This window comes from Oncorhynchus keta, chromosome 34 (assembly GCF_023373465.1).
Source record: "Oncorhynchus keta strain PuntledgeMale-10-30-2019 chromosome 34, Oket_V2, whole genome shotgun sequence".
Taxonomy (NCBI): domain Eukaryota; kingdom Metazoa; phylum Chordata; class Actinopteri; order Salmoniformes; family Salmonidae; genus Oncorhynchus; species Oncorhynchus keta.
Genome location: NC_068454.1, coordinates 5,108,995 through 5,131,899, shown reverse-complemented (window position 1 = coordinate 5,131,899; position 22,905 = coordinate 5,108,995). Strand labels below are relative to the sequence as shown.

Genomic DNA, 22,905 nt, shown 5'->3' with positions numbered 1-22,905 from the left:
TGCACATTGAAACATATTGCAAATGCGCGCACACTTGCAATATGATTCTATAGTGAAAAACATCACCTAATGGACATGATGAAATCAACACAACGAGTGATGGAAATGTACAACTATCACTGCTCGGCCATCCTGTGTCCATCAGACCAGTCAATTTTGCATTTTTGAGCATTTCAAATTTCATATGGTAAATGCACATTGAAACATATTGCAAATGCGCGCGCACTTGCAATATGATTCTATAGTGAAAAAACATCACCTAATGGACATGATGAAATCAACACAACGAGTGATGGAAATGTACAACTATCACTGCTCGGCCATCCTGTGTCCATCAGACCAGTCAATTTTGCATTTTTGAGCATGTCAAATTTCATATGGTAAATGCACATTGAAACATATTGCAAATGCGCGCGCACTTGCAATATGATTCTATAGTGTAAAAACATCACCTAATGGACATGATGAAATCAACACAACAAGTGATGGAAATGTACAACTATCACTGCTCGGCCATCCTGTGTTCATCAGACCAGTCAATTTCACATTCCTGCAGGATTTTTATAGCATGACAAATTCGTGATGGTACCTGCCCATTGAACCATATTGCAAATGCACAGTGACTTTGCAAAAGTGAGAAAACATAAACAAATGGACATGATGAAATCAACACAACAGGTGATGGAAATGTACAACTATCACTGCTCAGCCATCCTGTGTTCATCAGACCAGTCAATTTTGCATTTTTGAGCATGTCAAATTTCATATGGTAAATGCACATTGAAACATATTGCAAATGCGCGTGCACTTGCAATATGATTCTATAGTGAAAAACATCACCTAATGGACATGATGAAATCAACACAACGAGTGATGGAAATGTACAACTATCACTGCTCGGCCATCCTGTGTCCATCAGACCAGTCAATTTTGCATTTTTGAGCATTTCAAATTTCATATGGTAAATGCACATTGAAACATATTGCAAATGCGCGCGCACTTGCAATATGATTCTATAGTGTAAAAACATCACCTAATGGACATGATGAAATCAACACAACGAGTGATGGAAATGTACAACTATCACTGCTCGGCCATCCTGTGTTCCCATAGCGGGCATTAATATCAGAATGACCGGTAAATGCATTCACAACCATATTTTCATTTTTGGGTTACCAGGTGCCTATTTTCAATCACCAGTTGCACAACATGCGTATCCATCAGAATATTTTAAACAGTCCATAAAGCACTCAGGACTGCCCCCATAGATAGAGGGCCGTAGTAGGGTACTCCCATAGCGGGCATGGATAATAGGAGTCCCGGTAAATGCATTTACAACCATATTTTAATTTTTGGGTTACCAGTTGCACAACAATGCACGTGCATTTGCAATATGATTCTATAGTGAAAAACATCACCTAATGGACATGATGAAATCAACACAACAAGTGATGGAAATGTACAACTATCACTGCTCGGCCATCCTGTGTTCATCAGACCAGTCAATTTCACATTCCTGCAGGATTTTTATAGCATGACAAATTCGTGATGGTACCTGCCCATTGAACCATATTGCAAATGCACAGTGACTTTGCAAAAGTGAGAAAACATAAACAAATGGACATGATGAAATCAACACAACAGGTGATGGAAATGTACAACTGTCACTGCTCAGCCATCCTGTGTTCATCAGACCAGTCAATTTTGCATTTTTGAGCATGTCAAATTTCATATGGTAAATGCACATTGAAACATATTGCAAATGCGCGTGCACTTGCAATATGATTCTATAGTGAAAAAACATCACCTAATGGACATGATGAAATCAACACAACGAGTGATGGAAATGTACAACTATCACTGCTCGGCCATCCTGTGTCCATCAGACCAGTCAATTTTGCATTTTTGAGCATGTCAAATTTCATATGGTAAATGCACATTGAAACATATTGCAAATGCGCGCGCACTTGCAATATGATTCTATAGTGTAAAAACATCACCTAATGGACATGATGAAATCAACACAACGAGTGATGGAAATGTACAACTATCACTGCCCGGCCATCCTGTGTTCCCATAGCGAGCATTAATATCAGAATGACCGGTAAATGCATTTACAACCATATTTTTATTTTTGGGTTACCAGTTGCACAACAATGCACGTGCATTTGCAATATGATTCTATAGTGAAAAAACATCACCTAATGGACATGATGAAATCAACACAACGAGTGATGGAAATGTACAACTATCACTGCTCGGCCATCCTGTGTCCATCAGACCAGTCAATTTTGCATTTTTGAGCATGTCAAATTTCATATGGTAAATGCACATTGAAACATATTGCAAATGCACGTGCACTTGCAATATGATTATATAGTGAAAAAACATCACAAAATGGACATGATGAAGTCAACACAACGAGTGATGGAAAGGAACAACTATCACTGCCCGGCCATCCCGAGTTCATCAGGCCAGTCAATTTTGCATTTCTGCAGGATTTTGAGCATGTCAAATTTCTTACGTCATTTGGCCCACAAAAAATCCTTATGCACAATTAAAAAAATATATAAAAAAATATGATAATAAAATTGGACAAAAGTATATTCATACAGTTCTTACACATGTGTAATTGACAAAAAAATTGAAAGAATTTCAAAAAACGGTCCAGAAAGCACTTTTTTAAGGGTGTGTGAAGTTTTTACAAAATTTTGACATTTTTGACTTTTGACTTTTGACTTCCTATGAAATCATATTGGAATTGGACAAAACATATTCCTTATGCGCATGTAAAAAAAAAAAAAAAAAAATTATGATAATAAAATTGGACAAAAGTATATTCATACAGTTCTTACACATGTGTAATTGACAAAAAATCGAAAGAATTTCGAAAAACGGTCCAGAAAGCACTTTTTATGGGTGTGTGAAGTTTTTACAAAATTTTGACATTTTTGACTTTTGACTTTGACTTCCTATGAAATCATATTGGAATTGGACAAAACATATTCCTTATGCGCATATAAAAAATTAAAAAAATTATGATAATAAAATTGGACAAAAGTATATTCATACAGTTCTTACACATGTGTAATTGACAAAAAAATCGAAAGAATTTCGAAAAACGGTCCAGAAAGCACTTTTTATGGGTGTGTGAAGTTTTTTACAAAATTTTGACATTTTTGACTTTTGACTTTTGACTTCCTATGAAATCATATTGGAATTGGACAAAACATATTCCTTATGCGCATATAAAAAAAAATTAAAAAAATTATGATAATAAAATTGGACAAAAGTATATTCATACAGTTCTTACACATGTGTAATTGACAAAAAAATCGAAAGAATTTCGAAAACGGTCCAGAAAGCACTTTTTTAAGGGGTGATACGTTTTTGAAAAAAGTTCATTTTTTCAAAATTTTACTTTTGGACATTAATTTGGGTTACATATCCAATATGAAAAACCCCGGTGGAGCGCATTTGCCCCCTGTTGAATTTTTAAAGTGTTACAACTGGCAATTACCATATGGCATTTGCAATACACTTTGGATGAATCAACGCCGAATTGGGTGGTATTGGCCAATGTGTATATGGTTTGTCCGATGCCAATGACATGCCATTCATTTTTGTCCAATACAGGGGGGTATTCCCTTACATTGCAATAATCTGAGACGGCGCTCAGACGTAACAATATTTCTTCGCCATGTTGGAGTCAACAGAAATACAAAATTACAACATAAATATTCCCTTACCTTTGATGATCTTCCATCAGAATGTAGTGCAAGGAGTCCTAGTTCAACAATAAATCGTTTGTTTCATAATGTTCAATTCTAGTGTCCAAGTAGCAGCATTTGCCACCACTTTCAGCTCACATGCCCAAACAATGACTTCTGGTCCAGGATAACATTGCATGAAAACTTCCAAATGACATATTACAGGTCGAAGAAACTGGTCAAACTAAGTGCAGAATCAATCTTCAGGATGTTATAATCATATAGATCCAATAGCATTCCAACCGGATCATTTGTTTTCATCTGGGGCTGATTGGAACAGCCGAAGCACTCAGACAAACGCGCCACAACAAAATGGAATCTTTTTGCGACACCAACTACTTTCCTTCCCATTAGGTCAAAGTTCACAGCAAATGCTCCATTACACTTTCTACTGAATGAGGACATCTAGTGGAAGACGTAGGAAGTGTTTCCAGATCCATAACATGTTGGTAAGGGAGGGGGTGATGACATCAAAGTTGCCCCAACTTTCAGGATTTCAAAACTTGTTTGGAAGATCGCCTGCCCTGTGAGTTCTGTTATACTCACAGACATAATTCAAACGGTTTTAGAAACTTCAGAGTGTTTTCTATCCAATATTAATAATAATATGCATATATTAGCAATTTAGGACAGATTTTGATGCAGTTCACTATGGGCACGCGATTCATCCAAAGGGGAAATACTGCCCCTATCTCTAACTGGTTTTAACAAGTCACATAATTTTTTTTAATGACTCTCTCATCTCTGTACCCAACACATACAGTGATCCCTCAGTCGGGCAGTGTATGCCAAACATTGAACCACAAAGACCAGAGAGGTTTTCCAATGCCTCGTACAGAAGTAGATGGGTGAAGAAAAAAGATCCTTCCCAACTCAGTTGACGGAGAGTAAGGAAACATCTCAGTGATTTCACCATGAGGCAAAAAGAGACTTTAAAACTGTTACAGAGTTTTAATGGAGAAAACTGAGGATCGATCAACAACAAAAAAATTGAAGAAAGCCAGTAGAGAATAACAATATTATAGAAGGAAAGTGCCTTCTATAATGAATCATGTTTATAATATGACTAAACTAAAACTGAGAAAAATGTGGCAAATAAATGAACTTCATGCCCTGAATACAAAGCGTTATGTTTGGGGCAAATCCAAAACATCACTGAGTATGATATTTTCAAGGTGGTGGCTGCATCATGTTATGGGTATGCTTGTCATCGGCAAGAACTAGGAAGTTTTTTAGGATAAAAATAACTATAATATAGCTAAGCATATGCAAAAGAGAAAAACCTGGTTCAGTCTGCTTTCTAACAGACACTGAGAGACAAATTCACCTTTCAGCAGGACAATAACCTAAAACACAAGGCCAAATATACACTGGAGTTGCTTATAGAGACAATTTAATAATGATATTTTTTCCCATTCCTCCTTGCAAAACAGCAAAATCTACAATGGAATGGTTAAAAAATAAACATATCCAGGTGTTAGAATGGCCAAGTCAAAGTCCAGACCTGAATCCAATCGAGAATCTGTGGAAAGAACTGAAAACTGCTGTTCACAAATGCTCTCCATCCAACCTCACTGAGCTCGAGCTGTTTTGCAAGGAGGAATGGGAAAAAATGTCAGTACTGATAGAGATATACCCCAAGCGACTTACAGCTGTAATCGCAGCAAAAGGTGGCGCTACAAAGTATTAACTTAAGGGGCCTGAATAATTTTGCATGCCCAATTTTTCAGTTTTTGATTTGTTAAAAAAGTTTGAAATATCCAATAAATGTCGTTCTACTTCATGATTGTGTCCCATTTGTCGTTGATTCTTCACAAAAAAATACAGTTTTATATCTTTATGTTTGAAGCCTGAAATGTGGCAAAAGGTCGCAAAGTTCAAGGGGGGCGAATACTTTCGCAAGGCACTGTATCTAATCATTGTATATTGTCCTGTTTTATTTTTTATTCTTTAGATTTTGCTTTTGATTTCTGCACTGTTGGGAAAGGCTTGGAAGTTAAACATTTCATTGTACTTGCGCATGTAAATACAACTTGAAACTAGTCTCTCTCTCCCCACCACAGCACAGCAACTCTTATCTCCTTGTGTTGTCGGACACTTAAGGACCGGACCCTTTTTCTCCCATTGTTTTAAAACTAAAATGACAATTCTAACTGCCTGTAGTTCAGGACCTGAAACGAAGCAAATTATTCATACCGTTTGAAAGGAAACACTTTGAAGTGTAAATGTGAAATGAATGTAGGAGAATATAACACATTCGATTTCGTAAAAGATAATACAAACACAAAAACATGCGTTTTCTACTTTCTTTGTTCCATCATCGTTGAAAAGAGAAAGGCCATACATTAAGATAGGATCCTAGGTGTAATTTAGATTTTGTCCACAAGATGGCAGCAGTGTGTGTGAAAATTTGCAGACTGATCCAGTGAAGAATTACCTTACTACACAATATTTTGCATCAAGTCAGCCAGGAGTTTGCCCAAATTTTCCGAATTGGTCAATTTATATAATAAATTATATAATAAAAAAAAAAAGTTTACACACTCCCAGGAATGTCATACGTGGATCGTTAGTTTCCCCATCTAGATGGCCAGGTGGTTTGGGTGTGGAGCCAGAAACAGCAGTGAGGTCGAACTTTTGAACCCAGTTCCTACTTTTGAACATAAAACTATATTTTTTTCATACAAAACTACACTACATTTTATATCTAGGACCCTCAGGATGACAAATCAGAGCTAGAATACTGAATGTAAGGACATTATTTACCTTCAGGTGAATGTATCAAACCAGTTGCTGAGATAAAAGTGTTCTGTTGTTGTGCACTCTCCTCAAACAATAACATGGAATTGTCTTTCTGTAATAGCTACTGTAAATTGGACACTGCTGTTAGATTAACAACAATTTAAGTTTTCTGCCAATATAAGACATGTCTATGTCCTGGAAAGTTTTCTAGTCACATTATTGCATGTTGAGCAAAAAACTATCTCGGTGTAGGGGCACCGATCAAGTAGAGGTTAAAATACCTGGGGAAGGTTCTGAAAGTGCCTTCTATAATGAAGTCTGATCTCATTCAGTGGTACAGATCCATGTGTGGAGCAAGGAAAACAAGCAGAGGAGGAAGGAGTAGGCGAAAGAGGGGAGGAGGAGAGGGAGGAGGGGGAGTGGGAGGAGGAGGAGTGGAGGAAGAGGAGGAGAGGGGGAGGGGGAGGAGGAGGAGGAGTAGGAGTAGGAGTGGAAGAGGGGGAGTGGAGGAAGAGGAGGAGTGGAGGAGGAGGAGGGGGAGTGGGCAGAGGAGTGGGAGGAGGTGAAGTGGGAGGAGGAGGAGTGGTGGGAGGAGGAGGAGGAGGAGGAGGAGTGGAGGAAAAGGAGGAGTGGAGAAGGAAGAGTGGAGGAAGAGGAGGAGTAGAGGAGGAGTGGAGGAGGAGGAGTAGAAGAGGAGGAGTGGAGGAAGAGGAGTAGAGGAGGAGGAGTGGAGGAAGAGGAGGAGAGGAGGAGTGGGAGGAGAAGGAGTGGAGGAAGAAGAGGAGAAGGACGGGGAGGAGGTTGAGGAGGAGGAGTGGGAGGAGGAGTGGAGGAGGAGGAGGAGGGGGGAGGAGGAGGGGGAGTGGGAGGAGAAGGAGTGGAGGAGGAGGAGTGGGAGTAGGTATGGGAGTAGGAGTGGGAGAAGGAGGAGGAGGAAGAGTGGAGGAGTAGGAGTGGAGGAGTGGTGGCCAGTGAGAGAATAAGTCTAAGGTCTATAGACTACACATGAGGGTCACGGGTTGACTCTGACATGACAGATGATATAACAGAGTTTTTAACCGTGAACTATGAACTATAAACAATGATCTCTATAGGTATTGCATGTAAGTGTACTTTAGCATATCAACAACTTTTAATTATTCTAAATTGAGCCTGTAATCATTGACAGCCATGCAAACCATTTGGCTGAATCTGAAATTGAACCCTGTTCACTATACTTATACGATACTATATACACTATGCCACACTATAATATATATGTACACAATACTATGCTATAGTAAACTACACTATACTACATGCACCATACTATATACACTATACTATAATATATACACCATACTACACTGTACTATACTATATACACTATACTATATACACTATACTAAACTATATACACCATACCATACTATACAATACTATACTGTATACACTATACTATGCTATACAATACCATATACACTATGCTATACTATATACACACTACTATACTATACAATAATATATACACGGTATACACGATACTATACTATACTATACTATACTATATACACCATACCATACTATACAATACTATATACACTATACTATACTCTACTATACATAATATCCTCAACTTTGTACACTAAACCATACCATACAATACTATATTATACAATACTATATACACTATATACCCTATACCATACTATACAATACTATATACACTATACTATATTATACAATACTATATACACTATTTACACTATACTATCATATACAATACTATATACACTATACCATAATATACACTACTGTACATACTATACTAAAATATGCACACTATACCATACTATACAATACTATATACACTATACTCTACTGTATACACTATACTATATTATACAATACTATATACACTATATACACCATACTATACACTACTATACACACTATACAAAACTATGTACACTATACCATACTATACAATACTATATACACTATACTTAACCATATACACAATACCATACTATACAATAATATATACAATATACTATACTATATACACTATACCATAATTTACAATACTATATACACTATACTAACACTACTGTACATACTATACTAAACTGTGTACACTATACCATACTGTACAATACTATACTATATACACAATACTATATACACTATATAATACAATACTATATACACTATACCATACAATACTGTATACACTATACGATACTACATACACTATACTTAACCATGTACACTGTACTTAACCATATACACTATGTTATACTATACAATATTATATACACTATACTATACGATAATACACTATACTAAACTATATACACCATGCCATACTATATACACTACACTTTACTATACTATATACACTATACTATATAATACTATATTTATTTGACCTTTATTTAATAACTAGCTAAGTCAGTTAAGAACAAATTCTTATTTTTCAATGACAGCCTAGGAACAATGGGTGAATTGCCTTGTTCAGGGGCAGAACGACAGATTTGTACCTTGTCAGATCGGGATTTGATCTGGCAAACTTTCAGTTACTAGTCCAACGCTCTAACCTCTAGGCTACCTGCCACCCCATATTCACTATACTATACTATATACACTATACTATACTTACTCATTGCGCTCAACTAAACGTGGACTGGGGTTCCATTTCAGATGCTACTCTCCTATCCTGCTTAACAACGTCACCAGTTTAGAATGGAAACTATATTTACTTCCTGTGACTATTGGGACTGGAGCACCAAATGGAGACAGGGTGAACAAAAGATGGGAGACCCTGAAGGTATTAAACACCCAGGAGAAGACATGAGAGAATGAGCGAAGGAGGGAACATTGTTGGTGTTAATCAGAATGTGTTGGTGCTAAAGATAATGTGTTAGTGCTAATTATAATGTGTTGGTGCTAATTATAATGTGTTAGTGCTAATTATAATGTGTTGGTGCTAATTATAATGTGTTAGTGCTAATTATAATGTGTTGGTGCTAATTATAATGTGTTAGTGCTAATTATAATGTGTTGGTGCTAATTATAATGTGTTGGTGCTAATTATAATGTGTTAGTGCTAATTATAATGGGTTGGTGCTAATTATAATGTGTTAGTGCTAATTATAATGTGTTGGTGTTATTTTTAATGTGTTAGTACCAATTAGAATGTGTTGGTGATAATCAGAATGTGTTGGTGATAATTAGAATGTGTTGGTGATAATTACAATGTGTTGGTGCTAATTAGAATGTGTTGGTGCTAGCTAGAAAGTGTTGGTGCTAATTACAATGTGTTGGTGTTAATTAGAATGTGTTGGTGATAATTACAATGTGTTGGTGCTAATTAGAATGTGTTGGTGCTAATTAGAATGTGTTGGTGATAATTACAATGTGTTGGTGCTAATTAGAATGTGTTGGTGCTAATTAGAATGTGTTGGTGCTAGCTAGAAAGTGTTGGTGATAATTGTAATGTGTTGGTGCTAGCTACAATGTGTTGGTGCTAGCTAGAATGTGTTGGTGCTAGTTAGAATATGTTGGTGCTAATTGTAACGTGTTGGTGCTAATTAGAATGTGTTGGTGCTAATGAGAATGTGTTGGTGCTAATTAGAATGTGTTGGTGCTAATTAGAATGTGTTGGTGCTAATTAGAATATGTTAGTGCTAATTAGAATATGTTGGTGCTAATTGTAATGTGTTGGTGATAATTAGAATGTGTTGGTGCTAATTGTAATGTGTTGGTGTTAATCAGAATGTGTTAGTGCTAATTAGAATGTGTTGGTGCTAATTAGAATGTGTTGGTGCTAGCTAGAAAGTGTTGGTGATAATTGCAATGTGTTTGTGCTAATTAGAATGTGTTGGTGCTAATTACAATGTGTTGGTGCTAATTAGAATGTGTTGGTGCTAATTACAATGTGTTGGTGCTAATTAGAATGTATTGGTGATAATTACAATGTGTTGGTGCTAATTAGAATATGTTGGTGCTAATTAGAATGTATTGGTGATAATTACAATGTGTTGGTGCTAATTGTAATGTGTTGGTGCTAATTGTAATGTGTTGGTGTTAATCAGAATGTGTTAGTGCTAATTGTAATATGTTGGTGCTATTTAGAATGTGATGGTGCTAATCAGAATATGTTGGTGCTATTTAGAATATGTTGGTTCTAGCTAGAATGTGATGGTGCTAATTAGAATATGTTGGTGCTAGCTAGAATGTGTTGGTGCTAGCTAGAGTGTGTACGTGCCTGTGGATGAGTGTGATGGTGTGTGATATTGTATATGCATGGAGGTCTAGGTGTACCTTGAGAGGGAAAAGGGGAGAGATAAATATTGGGGAGAAAGAGAGAGAGAGAGAGAGAGAGAGAGAGAGAGAGAGAGAGAGAGAGAGAGAGAGAGAGGGGGGAGAAAGAGTGAGAGAGAGAGTAAGAGAGAGAGAGAGAGAGGGGAGAGAGAGAGTAACAGAGAGGGGGGAGAGAGAGAGCGACAGAGTGAGAGAGAGATAGAGAGAGAGATTCAGGGGGAGAGAGAGTCAGGGGGGAGAGAGAGAGTGAGAGAGTGACAGAGAGACACTGAGAGAGAGACAGTGAGAGAGAGAGAGCGAGAGAGGGGAGAGAGAGAGTGACAGAGAGAGAGTAAGATGTGTTGGTCAGCCAGCAGCATACCACCCTGCATACCACTGCTGGCTTGCTTCTGAAGCTAAGCAGGGTTGGTTCTGGTCAGTTCCTGGATGGGAGACCAGATCCTGCTGGAAGTGGTGTCTCCTCTGGTCTAAAAAAAAATACCCAGGGCAGTGATTGACACTGCCCTGTGTGTAGGGTGCTGTCTTTCGGATGGGACGTTAAACGGGTGTCCTGACTCTCTGAGGTCATTAAAGATCCCATGGCACTTATCGTAAGAGCAGGGTTGTTAACCCCGGTGTCCTGGATAAATTCCCAATCTGGCCCTCAAACCATCATGGTCACCTAATAATCCCCAGTTTACAATCGGCTCATTCATCACCCTCCTCTCCCCTGTAACTATTCCCCATGTTGTTGCTGCAAATGAGAACGTGTTCTCAGTCAACTTACCTGGTAAAATAACAAATAAATAAAGAGAGAGAGGAGAGAGGCAGTAGAAGAGAAATGAAAGAACTCCCTGTCTTCCAAACCACCTGGCTGCAGGTTCTCCCTGAAATCAACCAAAGCTGAGTATTTTTGATATATTTCCACTCTTTTTTCCCCTCCAGTAAAAACATAGCTTCCGAACCCTGACCTTCATAGATACCTCTTTTTTTTTAACTGTGGGAAGAGAAATAGGTCAGAAGAGAAGTCAGGCTTTTCCATTTTAGATCTGGTCTTGGAACATAGTGACAGTATGGCTGTAATATTTCCTGAAAGGGTTTAAACAGTTGAGTTTGTGATGTGGGAATGTTACAAGGCTACATCCTGTTACACAGGATATGAATTCACCATCAGGATTTTTAAACAACCATTACAAGTAAATCCCCAGTATAAGGTTAGATGAAGATATATCTTGTTTTTTGTTGCTTCCCCATTTCTCTCCAGGCCAGGTCTCTCCCTCCTTCTCTTGTTAACACACTGACACGTGATACACACGATACTCCGAGGCAGGCGTGTCCACTGGCCCTGGCAGCACGGTTTAATAAACCCTCGCATGAAACCAGAGAAAGCATAAAGCTCATTATCAATGGGCAGGAATGGCAACGTCAAACACAAACAACAGCCCCGTTGAGGCGTTTCAAACGGGTCGGACCCCTTTAACCCGAGACATCAAACAGGGTCTCGTTCCGCCTGGTCAGACGAGACCCCGTTCCTGACAGGTCAGAGGAAAAAGCCCATTCCACATTATCGAACGGAACCTCCATTCTAGCCTGTCAACAGACAGGCAAACGAGTCACAGTTTGTGTCGTCGCATAAATACTTACTGGAAGGACCGGGCACATACACCACAAACCGTGTCCTATCACTCGTTCCTGATAATCCCATGATAGTGGTACTCCAAGCCGGGGGGGTCAAATAAAGGGAGTCCACAGCATTTAACTTACTGCTTTACTCTGAAACAAGAATACAAAAATACCTTGGCAGATTTAGCATTTTAGTTCTGCCAACAATAGAAACACAAACAGGAAATTGTCATTTGATTTTTTTCGTTGGGAGTTCCTCAGGGATCTATCCCAGGTCCTGCTACCCCAGGTCATGCTTGATTATTTACATCAGACAATCTTCCTAGCCATTAAAAAAGGCCTATAACGTAGCGTGTGTGATGGGGCATTGCTCTGAATATAAGATACATCCTTCTAAAAAAAAACAAGTGCAGGATAACAACGTGGACAGTAGCAGTGCAGGAAGCTCAGCTCAACGTGTCAATTTACACCAACGGGGAAGCAAATTGCCAATAATTACAGGTGGCAGCTGGTAATTTAAGACTCTTGACTGAATCTTGATAACATCTTGATAACAAAACACAGAGGATCTGGCATATGTTTTGTTTACGGGCCAATCCATTTCTATAGTGCAGTTCAACCACCAGACACACCATCATTATCAGAGATTTCCTGGTAAATAACACAAAAGTCCAACTACCATTAGAAAGAGAAGTCCCATTTACAGGATGTGTGTAAATGCTTCCTGTACCCTCTCTTTTCCACATCAGCCTTTCTATTTTGATAAATTACTCCCCCGTTTTCAATAATAGTCTGAACAAAAATATAAACGCAACATGCAACAATTTCATCGATTTTACAGTTTATATGAAGAAATCAGGCAATTCAAATGGGGTGGCAGGTAGCCTAGTGGTCAGAGCATTGGACTAGTAACCGAAAGGTTGCAAGTTCAAATCCCCGAACTGACAAGGTACAAAATCTGTCGTTCTGCCCCCTGAACAGGCAGTTAACCTACTGTTTGTCATTGAAAATAAGAATTTGTTCTTAACTGACTTCCCTAGTAAAATAAAGGTCAAATTAAAATTAAATTAAAAAATGAATTCATTAGGCCCTATGGATTTGACATGACTGGGAATAAAGATCTATGCATCTGTTGGTCACAGGTACCTTTAAAAAAAAACGTATCCTCACAATGGGCCTCGGGGTCTCGTTACGGTATCTCTGTGCATTCAAACTGTCATTTGATCAAATGCAGTAGCTTATGTCTGCCCATACCATAACCACCACCATGGGGCACTCATTCAGAACGTTAACATCAGCAAACCGCTCACCCACAAGACACGTGTGGTTCTGAAGCCAGTTGGACGTACTGCCAAATACTCTAAAACGATGTTGGAGGCGGCTTATGGTAGAGAAATTAACATTCAATTCTCTGGGGACATCCCTGCAGTCAGCATGCCAATTTCACGCTCCCTCAAAAGTTGGGACAGCTGTGGCATTGTGTTATGTGACAAAACTGCACATTTTATTATTTATAATTAACTATGTGACCAACTTTCGTTTTGTAAGTTAGTACATTTCTATGACTATCTACCCCCCGCTCTCTCTGATGTGATGTCCATGAGTGTCCATGAGTGGCAACGCACTAACCATTTCCATGGCGTCCATCATTCAGGCTGATTCACAGTGACAAGGACGAATGAAACATTCAGCATAATGAAGAGGACGTCTGCATCACAGCCAACCAGGAAATCACCAACTTTTAATGTACTGTTCTTTTTTTAAACTTTTATTTAAACAGGGAGTGACGTTGAGATTAAAAATATATTTTACAAGAGAGCCCCGGATACATTAAATCAAAAATCAAACTTTATTTATGACACGGGTGGCAGGGTAGCCTAGAGGCTAGAGCATTGGACTAGTAACCTGAAGGTTGCAAGTTCAGATCCCTGAGCTGACAAGGTTCAAATCTGTCATTCTGCCCCTGAACAGGCAGTTAACCCAGTGTTCCCAGGCCGTCATTGAAAATATGATATTGTTCTTAACTGACTTGCCTGGTTAAATCAGTTTTTTTTTTAAACGTGTCGAATACAACAAGTGTAGACCTTACCGGGAAATGCTTACTTACAAGCCCTTTAACCAAACAGTGCAGTTCAAGAAGAGTTAAGGAAATATTTACCAAATAAACTAAAGTAAAACAATAAGAAAATAACATTAACATAATTCAGCACACAATAAGAAAATAACATTAACATAATTCAGCACACAATAAGAAAATAAAAATAAATCACATTGAACAACATAGAGGTCCTCAATCATAACCCCACACACCCAGACAATAAAGCATACGACCATAAATGGTAACGACTTCATAAGACTCCTGCTGGGCTTTCGGCACCGTGACTCAAAAAAGGTTTCACCCGCCATCACGGACGATTACATCAGTTCCCTGAATCCTTGAGCGATACAGAAGAAGAGTGTATGTGAGAACATGAATTGTGACATGATAACAGCACCTAATCTCCCAGTGATGACTAATGTAACAGCTCAATGAATTAATGATTTAAATAATGTGTCCGTCCTGGTTTCAGGGGCTTTAAAGTCTCAGTGAAAGCATGCCTGGAGTCAGAGTCACTCTGGAACGTTCAAGAGTACCTGGAACGTTCCGGAGTGCGTGGAACGTTCCGGAGTGCGTGGAACGTTCCAGAGTGTGTGGAACATTCCAGCAAGGAGCAAATACACATACACGTGTCATAGGATTGACCTCTCATCTATATTTCATCCTCGGTGACATTCAAATGTATTTCCCGAGAGCTTAAATAGAAAAGATCACTCCTATGTTAAGACAATAATATTCTCTCTACTACTCTTGCAAACTCTCTCCTTTTTTTGATTGCTGCCTATGTCTCTCTTCCTTTCTCTCTCCAGCACCATCTTCTCTGGGGGAGGGGGGTAGTGGAAATGAGGCCTCATAATGGGAGCATTGAAATGACTCGCTGTTCCACCTCATGAGTAATTCAGACGCGCTCCAAAGCCTTTGAAGACGACGGGCACTGTTCTGAATCAGTCTGGGATCTGCAAACACACTGAAAACATCCCCTCTCTGTAACACACAGAAAACAACCCCTCTCTGCCAAATACAGAAAACATCCCCTCTCTGTAACACAGAAAAACATCCCCTCTCTGCCAAATACAGAAAACATCCCCTCTCTGTAACACACAGAAAACAACCCCTCTCTGCCAAATACAGAAAACATCCCCTCTCTGTAACACACAGAAAATATCCCCTCTGTAACACACAGCAAACATCCCTCTCTATAACACACAGAAAACATCCCCTCTCTGTAACACACAGAAAACATCCCCTCTCTGTAACACAATGAAAACATCCCCTCTCTGTAAAAACATCCCCTCTGCACACAGCAAACATCCCCTCTCTATAACACACTGAAAACATCCCCTCTCTGTAACACACAGAAAACATCCCCTCTCTGTAACACAATGAAAACATCCCCTCTCTGTAACACACAGAAAACATCCCCTCTCTGTAACACACAGAAAACATCGCCTCTCTGTAACACAATGAAAACATCCCATCTCTGTAACACACAGAAAACATCCCCTCTCTGTAACACAATAAAAACATCCCCTCTCTGTTACACACAGAAAACACCCCCTCTCTCTAACACACAGAAAACATCCCCTCTCTGTTACACACAGAAAACATCCCCTCTCTGTAACACACTGAAAACATCCCCTCTCTGTAACACACAGAAAACATCCCCTCTCTATAACACACTGAAAACATCCCCTCTCTGTAACACACTGAAAACATCCCCTCTCTATAACACACTGAAACCATCTCCTCTCTGTAACACATAGAAAACATCCCCTCTCTATAACACACTGAAAACATCCCCTCTCTATAACACACTGAAAACATCCCCCCTCTGTAACACACAGAAAACATCCCCTCTCTGTAACACACAGAGAACATCCCCTCTCTGTAACACACAGAAAACATCCCCTCTCTGTAACACACAGAAAATATCCCCTCTCTGTAACACACTGACAACATGCCCTCTCTGTAACACACAGAAAACATCCCCTCTCTATAACACACTGAAACCATCTCCTCTCTATAACACACAGAAAACATCCCCTCTCTGTAACACACAGAAAACATCCCCTCTCTGTAACACACTGAAAACATCTCCTCTCTGTAACACACAGAAAACATCCCCTCTCTGTAACACACAGAAAACATCCCCTCTCTGTAACACACAGAAAACATCCCCTCTCTGTAACACACTGAAAACATCCCCTCTCTGTAACACACTGAAACCATCTCCTCTCTGTAACACACAGAAAACATCCCCTCTCTGTAACACACAGAAAACATCCCCTCTCTGTAACACACTGAAACCATCTCCTCTCTGTAACACACAGAAAACATCCCCTCTCTGTAACACACAGAAAACATCCCCTCTCTGACAAATACAGAAAACATCCCCTCTCTGTAACACACTGAAAACATCCCCTCTCTGTAACACAATGAAAACATCCCCTCTCTGTAACACACAGAAAACATCCCCTCTCTGTAACACACAGAAAACATCCCCTCTCTATAACACACTGAAAACATCCCCTCTCTCTAACACACAGAAAACATCCCCTCTCTGTTACACACAGAAAACATCCCCTCTTTGTAACACACTGAAAACATCCCCTCTCTGTAACACACAGAAAACATCCCCTCTCTGTAACACACAGAAAACATCCCCTCTCTGCCAAATACAGAAAACATCCCCTCTCTGTAACACACAGAAAACATCCCCTCTCTATAACACACTGAAAACATCCCCTCTCTGTAACACACAGAAAACATCCCCTCTCTGTAACACACAGAAAACATCCCCTCTCTGCCAAATACAGAAAACATCCCCTCTCTGTAACACACAGAAAACATCCCCTCTCTGCCAAATACAGAAAACATCCCCTCTCTGTAACACACAGAAAACATCCCCTCTCTGTAACACACAGAAAACATCCCCTCTCTGTAACACACAGAAAACATCCCCTCTCTGTAACACACAGAAAACATCCCCTCTCTGTAACACACAGAAAACATCCCCTCTCTCTGCCACATACAGAAAACATCCCCTCTCTGTAACACACAGAAAACATCCCCTCTCTGTAACACACAGAAAACATCCCCTCTCTGTAACACACAGAAAACATCCCCTCTCTCTGCCACATACAGAAAACATCCCCTCTCTGTAACACACAGAAAACATCCCCTCTCTGTAACACACAGAAAACATCCCCTCTCTGTAACACACAGAAAACATCCCCTCTCTGTAACACACAGAAAACATCCCCTCTCTGTAACACACAGAAAACATCCCCTCTCTGTAACACACAGAAAACATCCCCTCTCTGTAACACACAGAAAACATCCCCTCTCTGTAACACACAGAAAACATCCCCTCTCTCTGCCACATACAGCAATACTCTGTCATTCACTGCTACCGAAGGATGGTGAATTTGGATTCAGGAGAGCTTTATTACAGGAAGGGTTAGTACCTATGGTTACGAGTAGATCTCTGTATCCTGTGTCAGGTGGGTATGTGAGTGATCTGCTCTCCTTCGTTCCCTCCTTGTCCCCTACTGCTGTCGTCAGGAGTACACCCTGTCTCAAAATGTGCGTCAGCCAATTAAAATGCATGTTATAGAACTTTATATTGTAACTGGTTCCATCAGATAACCTGTCACAGGTTAGCTCTATGCTAACCTCACCAGGTGACAGTGATTATTTCCTGGGCATAAATAAACACTTTTTCCATAATTGTGTCCCGAACAAGTCAAGCATTCTCATTATCGCCCTGCAGATATCAGTATTGTAGTAACAGTGTCAGTTTATTTTAAAGAAGTTAATCGTACCTGAGGAAAGTTTATCGTTCTATTCCTACACCTGCAATTCAACTGATCAAAGCTACTGCTAATGCTACTTATGCTGCTAATGCTACTAATGCTGCTAATGCTACTAATACTACTAATGCTGCTAATGCTACTAATGCTACTAATGCTACTAATGCTGCTAATGCTACTGTTATCCCATCCTGTAATCAGGATGGGTTTGGCAGCATGTTCTTAATGTTTTGTATTCTCAGTGGATATTTATTTATTGACAAACCCGAAAGCGTTAGTAGCAACGACATATTTAGGGTACCTAGCAGGTTTTAGGGAAACTTCACCGCCTCTCTTGCACTCCGATGTTTTTCTCTCAGAGAGCTAAACCAAACCATCACCATCACCATCACCATCACCAAACAGCGTACAACTGGCGACCGTGTCAGAATGCATGCGCCAGGCCCGTTACAGTAGTTGCTAGAGTACGATGGGACAAGGACAACCAGGCCGGCCAAACCCTTCCCTAAACCGGATGACGCTGGCCTAAACCCTCCTCTAAACCAGATGACCCTGGCCAGAACCCTGCCCTAACCCGGACGACTCTGGGCCAAACCCTCCTCTAAACCAGATGACGCTGGCCCAAACCCTCTTATAAACCCAGACGACGCTGGACCAAACCCTCTTATAAACCCAGACAACGCTGGACCAAACCCTCTTATAAACCCAGACGACGCTGGGCCAAACCCTCTTATAAACCCAGACGACGCTGGGCCAAACCCTCTTATAAACCCAGACAACGCTGGACCAAACCCTCTTATAAACCCAGACGACGCTGGGCCAAACCCTCTTATAAACCCAGACGACGCTGGGCCAAACCCTCTTATAAACCCAGGCGACGCTGGACCAAACCCTCCCCTAACCCGGACGACGCTGGGCCAAACGTGCACCACCTCATGGGTCTCCCGGTCACGGCCGACTGCGACACAGCCCGGGATCGAACCCGGATCTGTAGTTACACCTCAAGCACTGTGATGCAGTGCCTTAGACCGCTACGCCACTCAGGAGGCCCAAACATTTTACTTTCAGATGTTCCACCTACAAGTTTCAGTTGATGACTGTTAAGTTTAAGAAACATAATAGTGAAGACTAACCTCTGGGCAATGTTGAAGTCACTTACACCTATTATTGAACTTCTATTCAAACATAATATTGTGTGTTTCTAAACCTATACGGCTGTGTTTAGAAAGGCAGCACAATTATTGTATTTTTTTGTTTCTTCACCATAATGGTCTTTCGACAAATCAGATCAGATCTGATGTGAATATTCAAAATGTCAAATAGTGGAAAAAAGAATTGGGCTGAATAATCAGAGCAGAGAAGAGAGAGAAACAGGGAGAGGCAAGAGAGACAGGAGTCAGCGTTTAAGAGAGAGGTCTAAACTACAAGCCAAGAAAAAAAACGGTTTAATTTGTCATCAATCTATCTTGGTTGATGTTCCCATTCCTTCTAAACAGTGGCCCGCCAGCTCTCTGATATTGAGATTGTGATTGGATTTTATTTGCCACCATTGAGGGCAGGGAGGAAAATGGCTTTCAATGAGGAGTAAACTGTTCTCGGAGAACAGAATCCAGAGTGGAAGGACAGACGTGTCTGTCAGGAGATAGTCTAGCAGATCCCCCAACCTCAAATACACACACAGACAGACAGACAGACAGACAGACAGACACACGCACGCACACACACAGACAGACACACACAGACACACGCACGCACACACAGACACACATACAGACACACATACACACGCACGCACACACACAGACAAACACAGACACACACACACACACACTCAGACACACACAGACACACATACAGAAACACACACACACGCACGCACACACAGACACACATACAGACACACATGCACACAGACACACACACACACACACACTCAGACACACACACACAGACACACGCACGCACACACTCACACAGACACACACACAGACAGACACACGCACGCACACACACAGACGGACACACACACACACACACACAGACAGACACACGCACGCACACACACACACACACTCAGACACACACACTCAGACACACACACTCAGACACACACACACACACACACACAAACACACACACACACACACACACACACACACACACACACACACACACACACACACACACACACACACACACACACACACACACACACAGACACACACACAGACACACGCACACACACAGACACACACAGACACAGACAGACACACACACACACACACACTCAGCACACACACACACACACACTCAGACACACACAGACACACACAGACACACACAGACACACACACAGACACACACAGACACACACACAGACACACACACACACACACACACAGACAGACAGACACACACACACAGGCAGGTGTCCACTTGTACAATACAAAAGCACATTAAAGGGAGTTATGAACCATAAGAGATCCTGTCGACATGAATATCGCCCATGCCAAATCATTCTGGCCCATAATGCACTGCTGTAAACCTACTGCCAAGGTGGCCGGGGGCTTATGCATCACAATCACTCAAGTATCCCGTCGTTATTCTGGCTAATCAAGTATTCTGTTTTTTTGAGTTGATGCATACCATATAAATATCATATCCCAGTTACAATCAACAGAATCAACTCGTAACTTGTAAGAAACCAGATATGCTGATGCGGATACCAGCGGCGGCCGCTGATTGGCTGAATAGTCTATTTTTTCTTTTGAACGAGCGGAGGGTACAATGACCAATGAGTACATTAACCAGCGAGTACATTGACCAGTGAGTACATTGATGACACAAGCACAGGGAAAAAGCTACAAGTGCAAACAAATGTTGTAACTGGAGATAGCTAGTTAGCATAATGTGGGGCAGCAGGGTAGCCTAGTGTGGTTGGCTGGTGGTTAGAGTGTTGGACTAGTAACCGAAAGGTTGCAAGTTCGAATCCCCGAGCTGACAACGTACAAATCTGTCGTTCTGCCCCTGAACAGGCAGTTAACCCACTGTTCCTAGGCCGTCATTGAAAGTAAGAATTTGTTCTTAACTGACTTGCCTAGTTAAATAAAGGTAAAAAAACAGGAACCAACCTAAACCTAAATGTAACCTCAGAACACCCTCTCAGATTCTATTCAGTAGGTCTGGCTGTGAAATACAATATATGCCATTTGATGATTCTATTCAGACCTACTGAATAGAATCTGAGGAGCAGTCAGAAACCTCTGAGGGTTAGGTTTAGGTTGGTTCCTGTTTTAATCATATACAACCCTACACAGATGGGAGGAATAGAGCTTCAAAAACAAAGCACAACTTTACGATCACAGAGAATATGGATAAAGCGTCATGAACAATATATGACCACAGAAGTGAGTGGAGATGTAGACAGCATCTCGTCACTGGAGGCTGCTGACGGGAGGACAGCTTATAATCATGTCTGGGATGGCATTAAAAACAAAATGGAAACCAGGGTCAACATTCCAGCCATTATTATGAACAGGATTCCTCGTCAGCAGCCTACGTTTGCATCACGCGTACCTTTCAACATCACTAAAGATGAAGGATGGATGAAGAAAAGAGGAAAGAGAGATAGAGGGATGATAAATAAGTTCTCTCTGCAGGCATGAGTGAAGGAGAAATACAATCATGTTGTACATCAGTTGAGATCCAATTGTCTGGAAAGTCAAGCAATAGCTTTCCAGACGGGTAACTACATAGATAGATTCATGCCTTTTGAAGAGCTGCATCATGGATGTCACAACAGGAGCGGAGCCAACTCAAAGTGTTCTGGAAGGTAATGGCGTTATTTTATTTTAGTAAACGTTGTAAAAAAAATATATATATATACATAATACTCAATCGACAAATTCGTCACAGCTCATACAAGGTTAAGTGATCTCTGGTGATTATTTCTCTGTGGAGTCGGTACTGGCTGTGTGGACTGGAGTCTGAAGTGGTCACTCAAGCCCAGCATGGACACCCTATTGTGGGATGTACAATGGGGTCTTTGTCTGGTGGGGGCCTTTGCCAGAGTGAAAGGGAGAGAGAGGGAGAGCGAGAGAGAGAGAGAGAGAGAGAGAGAGAGAGAGAGCGAGAGAGAGAGAGAGCGAGAGAGAGAGAGAGAGAGAGAGAGAGAGAGAGAGAGCGAGAGAGAGAGAGAGAGAGAGAGAGAGAGAGAGAGAGAGAGAGCGAGAGAGAGAGGGAGAGAGAGAGAGCGAGAGAGAGCGAGAGAGAGAGAGAGAGAGAGAGAGAGAGAGAGAGAGAGAGAGAGAGAGAGAGAGAGAGAGAGAGAGAGAGAGAGAGAGAGAGAGAGAGAGAGAGAGAGAGAGAGAGAGAGAGAGAGCGAGAGAGAGAGAGAGAGAGAGAGAGAGAGAGAGAGAGAGAGAGAGAGAGAGAGAGAGAGAGAGAGAGAGAGAGAGAGAGAGACGCTTCTGTTCCCAACCAACAGCAGCACCTCAATATTCGGCACAGATTCTGTCAAACCTGGGCCTTGACAGTAAATCTCAGTAAGACCAAAAATAATGTTGTTCCAAAAAAG

General features: G+C 40.7%; 1 long non-coding RNA gene across 1 annotated transcript; it reads right to left on the bottom strand.

The window, feature by feature from the left end:
* Positions 1-71: 71 nt before the first annotated feature.
* LOC127914863 (uncharacterized) lies at positions 72-2,469 on the bottom strand. The gene is made up of 3 exons (XR_008089356.1): positions 1,419-2,469; positions 841-1,033; positions 72-259 (listed from the first exon to the last, which is right to left on the bottom strand). It is a non-coding gene; the product is annotated as an uncharacterized LOC127914863 (long non-coding RNA).
* Positions 2,470-22,905: the final 20,436 nt, after the last annotated feature.